Below are 18,125 nucleotides of genomic sequence, written 5' to 3' on the forward strand. Positions count from 1 at the left end.
TAACCTTGCAAAGACTGACTTAAAATCTTATAAAATAGCTCAAAGATACCAAGCTAGCATAAAAATTAGTACTGAAATCACTCCAAACATCCAGCCTACATACACTCACCCAACAGAAAATCGTCCTCATTTTAAGATTGTGCAACTGATTCTTTTTGGACCAGAGTTTAAAATTGTCTTTTATATTTTTGTTGTCCATTAGCTGTTAGCAACTATAGTTTTAAACAGCATTTCACCACAAAAATCTGGGAGAAATTGGACTTTGTCAGCCAGAACAGTCTCTTCCTCTTAAAAATTCATTCAGTTTCTATATAGGGCCTCTTGTACCCACACACAAGTACGCAACAAGCTGAAGGATACGCAGTGACTTGTTTATTGCAGCTACTGTACTGTAACATCAACCTTACTTAGCTATGTTTTAGCTCCAGCTAGGTTTCTGCTCAGCCCATTAGCTTGCTGCTTATATTTGCTATTGTTCACACTGTGAATAAACTATAAATCTGTGACACAGCCAAAGAGCTAACTTCGTGTCCCTGCATGCAAACTGGGGCTCATGAGAAAAAGAAATGTTTATAAATAGTTTTATTTCAAAATGTTAATTGCACTTCTTAAAAAAAAAAAAATCGCAAAGCAAAAGCTAAAGGAGACATAACTCCACTCTCCAAGCCTGAAGGTAGTGGTGGTGGTTCATTATTTATATTGCAGTGGCATCCAAAAAGTGCAAGATGTCTTCCAAACACTGAAAAAGACCCAGTCTCTGCCCCAAAAAGTGTACAATCTGTTCCAAGATGTCCCGAGAGAGCTTGCTAAGCCACATTAGGAACTGGAGGCCAGGATGGTATTGCTCAAGGTGGAATAAGGACTTCAGAAATATCCAAGATGATTCTCACTGACTGACCAGATTCCCATGCAACAAATGTATCTACTGATTGTGAACGTGTATTATTTTATATTCCTCTGGAAGCAAGGAATGGCATGTTAAAAACAGAGTTCTCTGATTATTACTTAACTGAATGTATTTCTAAAAGAAATGATGGTAGGTAGGTTAATTAATTGAAGAAAAGCCTTGCAGAATAGTTTGCCACTGTTTTTAAACAAGACGGCATCTTAACTAGTCTTTGTTCAGGTACATATCAAGCAAAAGAAATGATCAAGCAATCACAAAACTTGAAACTCACCCGTAAGTTTCTCATGAGCTCAAAAGCCATTAAATTGTATCAATAAGCCATAAAAAGTATTCAGCATAGTAGGTGAAATATGTTGTTACCACGTAAGATTGTAGAGGTCACACCAGAAATCATGATTTTAAAGAACTTGCACAAAACTTAAAGTGGAGTTAATGTTGTTTCTGCATATCAGGGTCTTACCCTTCCAGAACATAGGATTTCAAAACCCCAAGCTCAAACATTTCTTGTTACCAAGAGAAGATTATACATCCACCAGAACAAGCTATCTGCTTCCTTAAACCAAGCTAGAGCTGGGCAGAGAGGAATCAAAGGAGAACTATATATATATATATCAAATCTTTAGAAGAAGCTAATAGCATTAATCATTTATGTGTCTCACCATATGCTTATGCTGATTTATTATTTCATTCTATAAAACATGTTTATTAAGAATTGGTATAGATAGTGAAAGTCTCCATGACTAAGATAATGACTGTACTCTTTCAATTTCAAATTATCCCAAACCCATTAACCAGCAGGGTCATGTCAAGGAGAGCGAAAGGAAACTATGTTCAGATTTATTGAGCAGGCTTATTCTGAAAGCATGGTTTTTCATTCTGGATTATAGTTTTCCTTAAAAGAATTGAGGAACCTACTGTACATTGAGTTTGTTTTATGTAGGTGTTGCACTACGATCTGATAAACAAAACAACCCCAATTTTTTGCTCTAGAGATATCAAAAGTGTTTGGGGAAAATGCTGGGGAAGATGAGGATGTTGGATAAAGCAGCATATCCAATCCAACTGGGTAATGCATTGGTGATGGGGAACTTGACCAAACTCAAATTATCTGACAGGAGAAATTCACTGAAACAGTAGATGAGATAATTTTGGTTTCAAATAGCTTCTTTTCAGAATTCTGAGTCACATATTGTATTTCCATATTGTATGCTGAACACTTTACTGGCTACTAATAAACCTTGCCAGCTATAATTGCATCAATGCAAAATACTGTCCTTTTTGGTGTGTTTTTTTAACCTATTCTTACATGTAACAGCTGTGATTACTAACACTACAAGAAAGGGAAGAAAAATATTCTCTCTTATTTGTGCATTTTGTGCATTTGACAGCACTTTGTATATAATCAGTTTCACACTAATTCAGCAAATTTCTCTACACAGGCATTTCCTGGGCCCATGGAAAATCCCCATTGAATTCATTGGTAGTTCTTGCAGGCATAAGGGGATGAATGCACAACAGCTTGCTAAATTGGGGCCTAATTCTCCTTCCCTATTTGCTTGGGTCTTTCACGCAGTAGCAAGGGAGAAAAAATATTTTAAGAAATAGAAAAATGTGATTGCAAAACCAGAAAAATTGGAAGGGCCCTGAGTGGCAGATGCAGGACCTGAAATTACTTATAACTCATTTTTTGAAATTGACTAGCTTTCAAGTTGTCTGTTTAATTGGCTAGCTTTCAAGTTGCCCTTTAAGCAGAATAGTTAACTTTCTCCAGTAATCTGCTGTATAAAACTTATTTCTCCTACACACACACACATGCCCTTAGGGTTATCGGGCTATCTCATCCGCTGTATTCTTCAGCCAAACGGTCTTATTTTAAGGCTGGCACCTCAACCTTTAATCTTTCATTCCTCATTCAATCACACATAAAATCACACTCACACTCCAACATATATCCTGTCACATCTGCATTTTATCACTTACCCATCCTTTTACATAACCATTCTAAAATCATTCGGACATGGCAGACTTCAATAAGTCTATTCATCCCACTTGTTACATCTAAAAGGAAACAAACAAGATAAGCATGCAAGAGTGGGGGGGTTCACAAATCTTATTCTGGAGTTCAGGAAAACAAAGTTGTACCAGCCATAAAGGACAGCTGTTATCTTGTTACTTTTTAGAACAAACTTGGTCTCTGGATGTTTTCCTACAATTAGCACAGACCTTGCAAACTGGCAGGCCTGTTTCAATTAGCACAAACTCAGCAGGCTGAGAGACATATTTCTTTCTAATGGTCAGGCCAAATCCGGGGTCTGTTCTGGAATGATTCTTTCTTACATTTTCCACAACGTAAATGTATTAATTATTACTTTTAATCCAACATCCAAACCAACCTTTTTGTATAATGTTTGTAGGCACCAATTCAATAAAGCATTTAAGCATGTGCTTAAATCTAATTAATGTAATTTACTGAATTGGGGTCTTGATCACTAAGCTGTCAACCAGTCCCTACAATGACAATATTATTATTAACCCTTCACACCTTCCCTAGTATGTTCTGTGCCCAAAAATCATCTACTTTATTGTAACATTGTATGAATGAAGCATTATAAAGTTATTAAAATTAAATGCTTTTTCATGTGCAAGAATAAGATTATTGGTTAATTTTAAAGTCAGCACCCATCTTTTAACCAAACATTTAAAAAAATCCAGAGTGACTGTAGTTTTCAAATAAAATTCTGGAAATTGGATGACTTCCAAATAATTTGAAATAATATGTTTAGCTATAATCATAAATGGATTTCCTGGCAGTGCATGCATTTCTGGAATTTCTCTAAGCATCAATACTATATTTTAGAAGTTTGTACCATAAAGACAACTTGCTAGTCATTCTTAATAAATAGTGACTATACATTATACTTTAATTGTACTCTTTAAATGTATTTGATTACTGAGTAATCACCTATATTTGGCAGATTCAAACAGCCTCTCATTTGTGTATGGTAAAAGTTCCTTATAAGACACCTCATTTTCTGGGCGTGTTAGACATGCGAAAAGGAGCTTGAAAGGGAGTGATTCCTGGAATTACAGCAATGGTTATTGACCTTTTGAGTGGTGAGTGATTGAAACTAAGAAGTGGTTGGCGAGCTGTTTTGCTTTGTTTGAAAGCTATGTTTCTGGGCCAGATTGAGTGAGTTGGACTTTGTCATTTTGAAGCGCTGAGGCGAGGTTCCAAGACTAGAATTAAAAAAGAGATCAAATCAAATGCTTGGGTGAAAAGAACAGATACTGTTGGATCCTAGGCAGCCTGATGTGGAAGACCTTCTAATTTCTGAATGAAGATGAGTATGGTTATTTAGGTCTAAAGTCCAAATTAATTTCCTTTCTGAAGAAGATGGAGAGGCTGACAGCAGCTGTAAAACCAGATCCATGCAGTGAAGCACAAGTAGAGAAACTGCCATCTGGAACAATGGGTGGGATAATTGTGGATGAGGAAGACGAAAAAGAACGTTGACTAGGAACAGTGGAAGAGAGCAAAAGGAAAACAGATATAGTATGTTTCAACCTAGATTTCTGCAATGGAACAAAGAAGAAAAACTTGACTGGAGGTTTTTCAAGATGTGTGGTCCCTATCTGTGTTCCACTTCCCGTCCTTTTCCCCCTCTGCTTCAGATTTGTCATATTCATGGTGGAGAAGAAACTGGAGACAGGGTTGGTCTTCCCCGCCCTTTATCACCTCGGATGGAAGCACAAGGCAAGCCAGGGTGCATGCATGGACCCAACGGACACTACTTCCAAATTCTCCAACTCTGAACACACGGTGCACATGTGTAACCCTCAGTGGAGGAATACAGATTGGCATGTTTTCAGTGCCTAACAAATAGTTATCTAAAATTACCTTGCAGTTGATGTGAATCACGACATAATAGAAATCAGTCCCCTAAAATGTCATTAGTTTTAGCCAATCTGCCTCTGTTTTGTGGAAATTGCACAGAGTTGCTTATACCTCTAACTGCACTGAGGTTTACAATCTCAAACCAGTTATATATTATTTTAAAGGGGTATAAGAAGGCTAAACGTCGCTATGATGGTAAACACAGGCACTGCAGGAGAAATGAGTACTTAAAGGGTAGAACTACAAAGCATAACTGCTAAGATCATCTTCCTTGCCTATTCTCACCGCTTCACCCTTCTCTTTGAATCCCTCCACTGGCTTTCACTGCAGTAAGTACAAGCCTTTAAGTCTCTTCACAACTCTGCCATCCTCCAGTTACAAGTAAATAACCTCCTCTTCTTCTTCGAGTAGCGTCCCTGGGGGTGCTCCACTTCAGGTGTCGGTGCATCCCTGCACTGGAGATCGGAGATTTTTGGTAGCAGTGCTCAGTCAGGGCCCGCATGCACCGTAGTCATCTTGTAGTGCCACTGGCACCTCATCTAGTACTCGCACATGATCTGACCCATTCAGTTTCTTCTCAACTGTCCTTGGCTGCAGACGGAGCTCAGTGGCAGAGCTGCCTATTTGTTTACTCTAGAAATAAATAAGTTAGGCTACATCTACACTACGGGGGGGGGGTCGATTTAAGATACGCAAATTCAGCTACGCGAATAGCGTAGCTGAATTCGACGTATCGCAGCCGACTTACCCCGCTGTGAGGACGGCGGCAAAATCGACCTCCGCGGCTTCCCGTCGATGGCTCTTACTCCCACCTTCGCTGGTGGAGTAAGAGCGTCGATTCGGGGATCGATTGTCGCGTCCTGACGGGACGCGATAAATCGATCCCCGAGAGGTCGATTTCTACCCGCCGATTCCGGCGGGTAGTGTAGACCAGGCCTTAGTTGTAGCTTAGTAAGTCTCATTTACTTAGTTTAGTTAGATACCTCTTCTCTCCCCCCCCCTTCCCCCCAAAAATGCTTTTTTATTGTTAGCTCCCCTTTCCTTATTGGGGAACTTTCAACATCCACGATACCTGGCTCGCCCGGATTTAAATTAAGTGACTTTTGCCGTGAGGCGATGCCAGTCTCTGATGGCCATTCTGTGTGTGTGTCCAATGTTTGGGAGAGACTAATATCCCTCAAAAATATGCCCATTGTAGTAACCTGAAAGCCAGGGCACAGTGCAACAGAGATCTTTGCCTCAAAATGATTTTAATAGAAAAGTCCCTTCAGCCTACTGCTACAGGACCAAAACCAACCTCAGTAGATGGTTCCCCAGACAAAACTTCTGCTAAAGACAGTGCTCAGTCTTCCAAAGATTCTAGGAACCAAGCCGCAACCTTCCCTCACAGGGGGACACAGAAAAAGAAGAGGTCCACAGCAAGGTCGCTATCCTAGGTGCTGAGCTCGATTAGAGTTAGAACCTTTGCGGCTCTGGGCACCTATGGCACCATCCCCCTGTGGATCTCTGCCAAGGCCCACCACACTGACAAGGAGTTGAGGCACAGATATGGCACCGACCACCCCGGTGCATGACTCAGTACCGAGAACAGTACCACTGGCAATGCTGCCAGCACTGGCTGAGTCATCAGCACCGACCGACAGATCAAGAACGGCACCGACCCTCCCGACCAAGGCTACATGCAAGGTGATCACGGCACCAACCATATCTGCAACAACAGCACCACCGGCACCGAAACAGGCTGCTCCGCAGCAGTTTTTACAACACAAACATTGCAGTTTCTTCGGTGCCACAATCACCCCTGCTTGCCACTGATGGATCTCTGGGCCGAATATCAGATCAGATACCCACTTCACCTGCTTCCCAGCCCATCTCCAGTGATGAAGAAGAGGATTAGCATGGAAGCCGCTTCTCCTCCTAACATTCCTCTCCCACGGAAAGTAGACCCCATTGGAGGTGTGAAAACCAAGTCTTGCCAGACTCGCGAGATACAGCAATGGTATGGACAACCTTGGATCTGTCCACTGATGCCCTTTCCTATGCAGTGGCCCCCCCGGGACTCTTGTTAGCGTATAGGGCTCACTGCACTAGACCCTTGACTCCAATCAGGTGCAAAATTCGATCTCCACCATCCCCAAGTGGAGAGGCATTGGAGGCACCCGAGGGCTTGGCAGAAGAGGGGGAAGAAGAGACAGCTCAAGGTGTCATTTCACCAACCCACAATTCATTTTCCTCCCCCAAGGATGCAGTAATGCCACTGCCCCCAACCACAGTACATGACCTGAAACAATTTCAGGATCTCTTTAAAAGAATAGCTGCCAGCCAAGACATCTTACTAGAAAAGGTACAAGAAAATCATCACAAGTTGCTGCAAATCCTACACAAATCCACATCATCCAAACTACTCATAGATGATGCCATAATGGAACCGGCTGAGAATATTTGGCAGACTCCTGCGACAATACCGCGTACCAGTAAAAGAGCAGACAGAAAGTACTTCATCCCAGCTAAAGGGATGGACTTCCTTTTTTCTCATCCACAACTGAATTCCCTGGTTGTGCAAGCCACCAACCACTGTGGTAAACAACCCCAATACTGATCCACTCCCCAGGACAAAGAATATAAATCTTTAGACCTTTTAGGCCGAAAGGTGTACTCCTCGACTACACCACAATTCCAGGTTGCCAATTACTCAACCCTCCTAGCCAAATACAACTTTGACAATTACAGTACGCTGCAAGAATTTCTTGAGGCTTTACTGGAGGAAAAACACCCTCAGTTCAATGCCATTATAACAGAGGGACAATTAATTGCCAAATAGCCCTAAAGGCCTCTATGGACATAGCAGACACGGCTGAGAGAACGATAGCCATGGCCATAGTAATGCGCAGGGCCTCGTGGTTGCAGTCACCTGGTATCCCGAAAGAGCTCCAACTCAAGGTGGAGGATCTACCCTTCAATTGAGAGAAACTTTTTTCCACAAAAACAGATGACATTCTTCACTCCATGAAGGAGTCACGGGCCACCCTGCACACTTTAGGCATATACACACCACCTACCAGAAGGCGTCAATACCAACCATACCAAAATGTCAGAGACACCTCTTTCCACCACCCACAACAATAGGAATTTGACCAGAACAGAAATAAACAATGTTCACAAAGATGCAGGCCCTCCCCTCCCCCAATTAGTCTTCATCTTCACAACTGACCACCACCAAGCCACAGTTTTGAAGTTTTGGTCAAGGGCTCAAACGACCTTCCCCACAACACAGCACTCTCAACTACTTCTACCAAACCTTTTGGCCACCACCTGCGCCCATTCTATCATACCTGAGCAGCAATAACAATGGGCCAATGGGTACTGGAGATCATAAAATCAGGTTACACTATTCCCTTTCTCTCCCACCCTCCTACCCTACCCCCTTCCCCATCCCTCTTCAGGGACCCTTCTCAGGAGCACCTTCTACAACAAGAAGTGAACCATCTTCTACAATTGGGTGCTGTGGAGCAAGTTCCCACTCAGTACAGGGGGAAGGGTTTTAACTCCCATTATATTCTCACCAAAAAGAAAAATGGCAGATGAAGACGCATCTTAGACCTTTGGAAGCTCACAGATTTAAAATGGTCACAATGGCCACAATTATACCAACACTAGCCAGGGGGTACTGGTTTTCAGCCCTTGACCTCCAAGATGCTTATTTTCACATTACTATACACCTGGTTCACAGATGATTTCTAAGATTCATGGTGGGGCCAATCATTACCAGTACAGAGTACTACCCTTTGGCCTTTCCACTGCCTCGTAAGTTTTTTCCAAAACCCTCGCAGTAGTGGTTGCCCACTGATGGGGAAAAAAAGGGGTAATGATTTTCCCATACCGAGACAACTGTCTACTGAAAGGTACAACTCAGGAAGAAGCGACAAACAAGGTGCAGACCACAATTGCTTTGTTCCAAACTGTGGGATTGCAACTAAATGTACAGAAATCTACACTGACCTCAGTGCAACAACTGGAGTTCATTGGGGCCTACCTTGATTCCACACAGACCAGAGCATTGCTGCCTGACCGCAGATTCATAACACTAAACAACCTCATCTCGACAGTTATCAGCAGCCCTTAAATATCTGCCAAAACCTGTCTACAACTATTAGGTCACATGGCAGCCACGACATTCGTTGTTAGACACACGAGACTGCATATGCCTTGCCCACTGGGCTGGCTGAGCATAGTATACACCCCATCAAACACAGTCTAAACAAAAGAGTAACGGTACCTCCAAAGGTCATTGCATCCCAACAATGGCGGACAAAACCAGAAAATGTCTGCACAGGGATTCCTTTTCAATAGGATCCACAATCACTAATAATCACGACTGATGAGTCATTGATAGGCTGGGGCGCTCACTTAGACCAGCACACCATACAAGGCAGGTGGTTAGTAAAGGAAACCCAACTTCACATCAATCTCCTAGAACTCCGAGCGGTATACAATGTGTGCAGACTCTTCCTTCCGATCATACAGAACGAATCAATCTGCATACTGACCAACAACCTCAGCATCTTACCTCCCAGGGTGCCAGAACAGCAGCAGACACACTAAGCAGATGTTTCTCCCAGGAACACGAATGGGAAATACACGACAGTGTCCTCCACTCGATATTCCAAGAATGGGGCTTTTCATCTGTAGACCTGTTTGCATCAGCAACGAACCACAAGTGCCCACTTTTCTGGTCCAGGGTGAGTCTGGAACCCAAGTCCTTAGGGGATGCTTTTCTCATTTTGTGGGACACAGCACTCATGTACGTATTCCCACTGATACCTCTAATCATGCGCGTCATTCACAAAATACAGACTCATAGACTTAAGGTCAGAAGGGACCAGTATGGTCATCTAGTCTGACCTCTTGCACAACGCAGGCCACAGAATCTCACCCACCCACTCCTGTAACAAACCCCTAACCTATGTCTGAGTTATTGAAGTCCTCAAATCGTGGTTTAAAGACCTCAAGGTGCAGAGAATCCTCCAGCAAGTGACCCGTGCCCCATGCTGCAGAGGAAAAACCTCCAGGGCCTCTGCCAATCTTCCCTGGAGGAAAATTCCTTCCCGACCCCAAATATGGCGATCAGTTAAACCCTGAGCATGTGGGCAAGACTCACCAGCCAGCACCCAGGAAAAAATTCTCTGTAGTGACTCAGATCCCACCCCATCTAACATCCTATCACAGACCATTGGGCCTATTTACCTGCTAATAATAATTAATGGAGATATCCCATCTCCTAGAACTGGAAGGGACCTTGAAAGGTCATCAAGTCCAGCCCCCTGCCTTCACTAGCAGGACCAAGTACTGATTTTGCCCCAGATCCCCAAGTGGCCCCCTCAAGGATTGAACTCACAACCCTGGGTTTAGCAGGCCAATGCTCAAACCACTGAGCTATCCCTCCCCCCCCTTTGATTATTAGCAAATTGATCTTTTGCTAATAATCAAAGATCAATTAATTGCCAAAATTAGGCTATCCCATCATACCATCCCCGCCATAAACTTATCAAGCTTAGTCTTGAAGCCAGATATGTCTTTTGCCCCCCACTACTCCACTTGGAAGGCTGTTCCAGAACTTCACTCCTCTAATGGTTAGAAACCTTCGTCTAATTTCAAGTCTAAAATTCCTAGTGTCCAGTTTATATCCATTTGTTCTTGTGTCCACATTGGTACTAAGCTTAAATAATTCCTCTCCCTCCCTGATATTTATCCCTCTGATATATTTATAGACAGCAATCATATCTCCCCTCAGCCTTCTTTTGGTTAGGCTGAACAAGCCAAGCTCTTTCAGTCTCCTTTCATAAGACAGGTTTTCCATTCCTCGGATCATCCTAGGAGCCCTTCTCTGTACCCGTTCCAGTTTGAATTCATCCTTCTTAAACATGGGAGACCAGAACTGCACACAGTATTCCAGATGAGGTCTCACCACTGCCTTGTATAACGGTACTAACACCTCCTTATCTTTACTGGAAATACCTCGCCTAATGCATCCTAAAACCGTATTAGCTTTTTTAACGGCCATATCACATTGGCAGCTCATAGTCATCCTGTGATCAACCAATACTCCAAGGTCCTTCTCCTCCTCTGTTACTTCCAACTGATGTGTCCCCAATTTATAACCAAAATTCTTGTTATTAATCCCCAAATGCTTGACCTTGCACTTTTCACTATTAAATTTCATCCTATTACTATTACTCCAGTTTACAAGGTCATCCAGATCTTCCTGTATGATATCCCGGTCCTTCTCTGTGTTAGCAATACCTCCCAGCTTTGTGTCATCCGCAAACTTTATTAGCACATTCCCACTTTTTGTGCCAAGGTCAGTAATAAAAAGATTAAATAAGATTGGTCCCAAAACCGATCCCTGAGGAACTCCACTAGTAACCTCCTTCCAGTCTGACAGTTCACCTTTCAGTATGACCCGTTGTAGTCTCCCCTTTAACCAGTTCCTTATCCACCTTTCAGTTTTCATATTGATCCCCATCTTTTCCAATTTAACTAATAATTCCCCATGTGGAACCGTATCAAATGTCTTACTGAAATCGAGGTAAATTAGATCCACTGCGTTTCCTTTGTCTAAAAAATCTGTTACCTTCTCAAAGAAGGAGATCAGGTTGGTTTGGCACGATCTACCTTTTGTAAAACCATGTTGTATTTTGTCCCAATTACCATTGACCTCAATATCCTTAACTACTTTCTCCTTCAAACATTTTTCCAAGACCTTGCATACTACAGATGTTAAACTAACAGGCCTATAGTTACTCGGATCACTTTTTTTCCCTTTCTTAAAAATAGGAACTATGTTAGCAATTCTCCAGTCGTACGGTACAACCCCTGAGTTTACTGATTCATTAAAAATTCTTGCTAATGGGCTTGCAATTTCATGTGCCAGTTCCTTTAATATTCTTGGATGAAGATTATCTGGGCCCTCCGATTTCATCCCATTAAGCTGTTCGAGTTTGGTTTCTACCTCGGATGTGGTAATATCTACCTCCATATCCTCATTCCCATTTGTCATCCTACCATTATCCCTAAGCTCCTCATTAGCCTCATTGAAGACTGAGGCAAAGTATTTGTTTAGATATTGGGCCATGCCTAGATTATCCTTAACCTCCACTCCATCCTCAGTGTTTAGCGGTCCCACTTCTTTCTTTGTTTTCTTCTTATTTATATGGCTATAGAACCTTTTACTATTGGTTTTAATTCCCTTTGCAAGGTCCAACTCTACATGGCTTTTGGCCTTTCTCAGTTTACCCCTACATGTTCTGACCTCAATAAGGTACCTTTCCTTGCTAATCCCTCCCATCTTCCACTCCTTGTAGGCTTTCTGCTTTTTCTTAATCACCTCTCTGAGATGCTTGCTCATCCAGCTTGGTCTACAACTCCTGCCTATGAATTTTTTCCCCTTTCTTGGGATGCAGGCTTCTGATAGTTTCTGCAACTTTGACTTGAAGTAATTCCAGGCCTCCTCCACCTTCAGATCCACAAGTTCTTCAGTCCAGTCCACTTCCCTAACTAATTTCCTTAATTCTTTAAAGTTAGCCCTTTTAAAATAAAAAACCCTAGTCCCAGATCTATTTTTGTTTATCCTTCCATCTAGTTTGAACTGAATTAGCTCATGATCACTCAAACCAAGGTTGTCCCCTACAACCATGTCTTCTATGAGGTCCTCACTACTCACCAAAACCAAATCTAAAATGGCATCCCCTCTTGTTGGTTCTTCAACTACTTGGTGAAGGAATCCATCAGCTATCGCATCCAGAAAAATCTGAGCCCTATTATTATTACTAGGACTTGTTCTCCAGTCTATATCTGGGAAGTTAAAGTCTCCCATGATCACACAATTCCCATTAGTGTTTACTTCATTAAAAACTTTAAAGAGGTCTCTATCCATGTCCAAATTAGATCCCGGTGGTCTGTAGCACACCCCAAGCACTATCTCAGGGGAGGCTCTAGTAGCTTTCTTTCCCAATGTGATTTTTGCCCAGACAGACTCTGTCTTATCCATTCCATCACTTCTTATTTCTTTACAGTCTACCTCATCATTGATATACAATGCTACTCCACCACCTTTGCCTTTATTTCTGTCTTTCCTAAACAGCACATAGCCTTCAATACCTGTACTCCAGTCATGACTACTATTCCACCATGTTTCTGTTATCCCTATAATATCCGGTTTCACTTCCTGCACCAGTAGCTCTAGTTTCTCCATTTTGTTTCCTAGACTCCTCGCATTAGTGTACAAACATCTTAATTTTTGCCATTTGGCTTCACTGACATTTACCCAATTAGGCACAGACATTCTACCACCAGTATCACCTATTAGGTTGGTATCCACACTACCCTTCTTCCTTATGTCCATTCTCCTACACACGACTGTATCCTTTCTTGCTTTGTTTTCTTTCCTCTCAATGTTAAATTCCGGCATGGAGATTACCTGGACATCTCCCAACCATCTCCCCCAAATTCCTAGTTTAAAGCTCTCTTAATCAGTTGTGCCAGCCTCCATCCTAGAAGTCTATTTCCCTCTTTACTCAGGTGAAGTCCATCCCGAGAAAACAGTCCTCTGTCCATGAATGCTTACCAGTGGCCATACATCCCAAAGCCCTCCTTATAGCACCACTGTCTTAGCCATCTGTTGACCGCCATAATCTGACAGGGCCCGGATCATACTGATTGTCCCTACATGGCCCAGACAGACTTGGTTCCCTTACATGCTACAATTGGCAGTGTGCACCCATGAGCGCTTCACTTGTGGGCGGATCTCCTCTCGCAGAACAAAGGGTGGACTCTCCACCCAATCCAGAGAAACTTCATCTCAAAGCATGGTTCCTACATGGTTCTAACACGATGAAGTAGCTTGCTCAGAACGAATGAAACATATTATTAAATAGCAGGAGATCCACCACTAACAATATTTACCTCCAGAAATGGAAGAGATTCTCACTATAGTGGTAACAAAAACAGTTAACTGCAGTCACAGTGCCTCTCCCAGTCATACTGGACTACATATTGGAACTCAAGAATCAGAATTATCCATAAGCTTTATCAAAGTACACCTAGCGGCTATCACAGCCTTTCACCATAAGTTGTATGGAACGTCAGTCTTTACGCACCCAATCGCTAAACGCTTCCTCATTGGGATACAGAACATTTACCCAACAACCTACACCCCCTTGGGACTTGAATCTTGTACTTAAATGTCTCACCAGAGCAACTTTTGAACCTTTAGCGACCTGCTCACCCTTTCATATGTCCATGAAAGTTGCATCCTTGGTTGCGATCCCCTCAGCCAGACAAGTCAGCGAGACTGGGGCACTGATGGCCAAGCCCCCGTACACGGAGTTCATTAAAGACAGTCACTTGGTGACCACACCCAAAAAGTTTACCTAAAGAATCTACATCCTTCCATATAAACCAACCCATACATTATCCAAAACCACACAGGAACTCGCAAAAGGCCATGCTATATACACTCGATGTCAGGCGAGCCATAGCGTTTTACTTAGACAGACCCAAACCCTTCCAGACATCCCCAAGACTGTTTATTTCTACAGCAGAACACTCTAAGGGATATGCAATATCAACCCAGAGACTACCTACATGGATTTCCACGTGCATTCAACTTTGCTACTGACTGTATAACAAGGAACTCCCAAAAGGGATCCCATCCCATTCTATGCATGCCATTGGTATGTCTATAGCTTTCCTAAACAATGTCCCTCTAATAGACATATGCAGGGCTGCCACGTGGGACTCTGAACTCACTTTTGCAAAACACTATGCCATCACTCAATGTTCTATGTCAGACGCAATATTAGGCCTTAATCTGTGCTCTCTGCAACAACACACATGACTCTGAAGCCCCTACCGTCCACAGTAGGGCACTGCTCTACAGTTACCTGAAGTGGAGCACCCACAGGGACACTACTTTGAAGAAGAAGAGGAAATTACTCACGTTGTGAAGTAATGAGGGTTCTATGAGATGTGGGTCCCTGTGGGTGCTCCATTACCCACCCTCCTCCCCTCTACTTCGGAGTTCGTTAATTAAGCTCTGCAGTAATGAAGGAACGGAACTGGTCGGGTCATGCACGCACTAGATGAGGCGCCAACGGCACTGAGAGACTACTACTGCACATGTGTGCCCAAACCAAGCACTGCTACTGAAAATCTCCGATCTATGGTGTAGGGATGCACTGACACCTGAAGTGGAGCACCCACAGGGGGACATATCTCAAAGAACCCTCGTTACTGCACAAAGTGAGTAACTTCCTCTTCTTGATGGGTACTTCTGAGGCGGAGACAGCAAGCAGTTGGCCAGGCTCCCAAAGGGTCAGTTTACAAAACTACCTTGAAGCAGATGAACTTACCACCTTCTGCAGCCAGAAGCAATGACATGCCTGCTGGAATGGTATATCAGAGGTTACATGCCGTAGCAGACACTAACGAATACAATGAGCAAATCAGCAGTGATAGAGGCTAGGAAGGCACAATTCGTTATCTGTTGCTGTTGTTTATTATTTAACATTCATATTATGGGATCACACAGAGGTCCCAGTCAGGATCAGGACACTGTGTTGGGCGCCTGTGGGGAAACACATATATAAACAAATGCCTTCCAAGGGAAACAAAACTGGGGAAACAACTAAGAGTTTGAACTGGGATTAAATGCAATTGAATTGGAATTTGGGCACCTAATTCTCTTAGGCTGCTTTGAAAAATCCCAGCCTAAAGCAACAAAGAACATAAAGCAAAGTCTTAAAGCAAGACATTTTTCCTCCTGCACTTCCCTAATCTGGCTTTTAGCATCTGCAGGCCCATTCCAATAATCCCTTATTCAATGTTCCCAACTACTTACCTTTAATTTATACCTTGGGGCTAGATTGTGACTGAACCCGGCATGTGTGTGCAAAGGGGTGGAGGGCAGAAAGAGCCTCCTTCCCCCTTGCACTCTTGGTGATCGGATGAGGCCCAATCAAGGTCTGTGTGCTCCCCTTGAGGGGAAAGTCTGCTCTTGACTAATGGTGTTATGCAGCAAGGCAAAAGGTGCAGCCATGGTCCAGCTTCCCCTGCTCCCTGCATCAGCCAGCACTGCTGCCCAGCATGCTGCAAGTCTCTAGGAGCACAACTGAGCCCTAAGATTTCCATTGCCAGGTTTATGTTTCTTTCTTGTTTCTGTTTTGAACCCCAGTGCTCTTCTATGAGCAAACACCTCCCCTGGCAAATATGTCTGAGATCTTCTAACAGCCTTTGCAATTAGTAATGGAGCTAAGAACCTATCCAAAAGCAATAGGAGCCGCATATGGGTGTACAGTGCAGCCATGGAGATTAAAATGGTAGCAAAGCCTAACAAATTTATCTGAAACTAGCTGGCAGTGTGGGCACTTCAGAAGTGCAGAACTTAAATATAACTGGTAGCCAGTAAGATGTGGGTTATGTTTCAGTGTACAGACTAATTGTTTCCTTAATGGGGTAATGCTTCTGGAGGCCACAATTTGGAAGTGCAATGGCTTGGAAAATGGAAGTCAATAAAACAATGCAAGGATAACTGGCATTACTAAAGGGGCAGAGAATTCAGGTGCAGACAGTTTAATCACCAAACTGATTCCTCATTTGTTAGGTATGGAAATGCTGGTTTGGAAGTTGACAGAGCGCATCAGGAGTTACGGTTTAAGTCCTGAGAGTGCAGGCTACCAAGCGTTGTCATGGCAATGTGTGCCCTTAAGGGCAGAGAACACCTTCATTGCAGCAACTAAAACAGAATGCATCCTTTTATTCTTTTTTTTTTTTTTTTCCCAAAAAGATGTGGCCAGAATTAATTAAACAATGAGATGTTTGTGCTGCAAGGCAGGTAAGAACAAGGCCCCATGTGTGATGCATTTAAGCATCTGTGCAAATAGTTGCATAATTTGCCTTCTTGCCAAGTTACAACATAAATCTTTTTGCCACTTCAGTATTAAAAACTTACTATTTGCCCATTGGTTGATCATTTGTCAGCACTGTTACTTGTCTTCCCGTCTTGGTGCTGAAGCACTACCTTGGTGAAAGGTGGTGGAGTAAAGAGGGCTCGGAGGAGAAGGCTACAGCTGACATCTGAGGCTCCTGGAGCCTGCAAGAATTCAGCTCTACGTCTAGCAAGTGAATGTGCCTAGCAAATGCCTTGCCTTGCTACATAGCTCCTGATTTGCACATCGCAGTTCAGCTCTGCTTTGGTGAGGCTTAGGAGCCCTGGATGGGAGATGCCACCTCCTGAAAATCTCACCCCCACTCTCCCACCATGTCACTGCTTCCTCCTCTGCCTACCCCTACTCCTCCCAGCCTAGGAACCACTCAGACTCTAGAACCATTTTCTTATCAGTTAACATCACCGTAAAATGCCATATGATTGAGCAGCCCTGCCACACAAATTGGGGGAATCTTGTTGTAAAAAGAAGTCTAATATGCTACTTAGTACATAGAGCCTTGAGTAAGAGGTATAGCATTTAATGCAAAGAACATGTGGAATAATCTAGTGTTCAGAATACAATCTTGTTCAGGCTCCCCTGTTGAAGAATTCATGATATGGCACCCCAGGCTAAGGACCCCCCCTTTTTTTTGAGCCACAGTGCCGCGTGGTGGGTTTTTCATTTTATTTAAGCTTCTGCACTTGAAAAAAATATATCATTTTTTGCCATTGATATTTTTAAAATGTTTTTACCATCCCATTGAACATGCACATAGCAGACTGTCCTTTGGACCTGCACAGTAAAATTGAGAGAAGAAAAAAATATATCCAAGTCAAGGGTGGTGGTGATTTTCAATATTATTAAAAAAGTGTAGAGACTTTTGAGTCCGCACAGTGCTGAGCTTCAAAAGAATAACAGCCAAGAGGGAGACTGATGTACCAAGGAGAAGAGGGATAATTCTGGACAAAGGGAGTCAGGCAAGGTTACCTGACCAGAATAAGACACAGCCAAAGGATACTGAAAGAGAAAATAATAGGACCACCAAATATGGAGCTAAGAGGTCAATGATATATAAAGATTCAAGGATAAACAGTCACTAATAAGGTAGGTGGTGAGCTGCAATGTTTAGTGTGGCATTGATTTAACATGCTGAGAACACCCCTGTTGGTATTATATGATATCTGACCTTCTAATAGCACAGTCTAAAGTGTGATCATCATTTCTGCTTCAACATTCTCGGCCAAATAAGTGGTGAAAACAATACGTATGGAAAAAAATGGATTAAATGTGTAATATAAGCATGTGATCTGTACCAAAATGCTATATAGAATAACAAAAA

The sequence above is a fragment of the Emys orbicularis genome, chromosome 1, assembly GCF_028017835.1.
Source record: "Emys orbicularis isolate rEmyOrb1 chromosome 1, rEmyOrb1.hap1, whole genome shotgun sequence".
Lineage (NCBI taxonomy): Eukaryota > Metazoa > Chordata > Testudines > Emydidae > Emys > Emys orbicularis.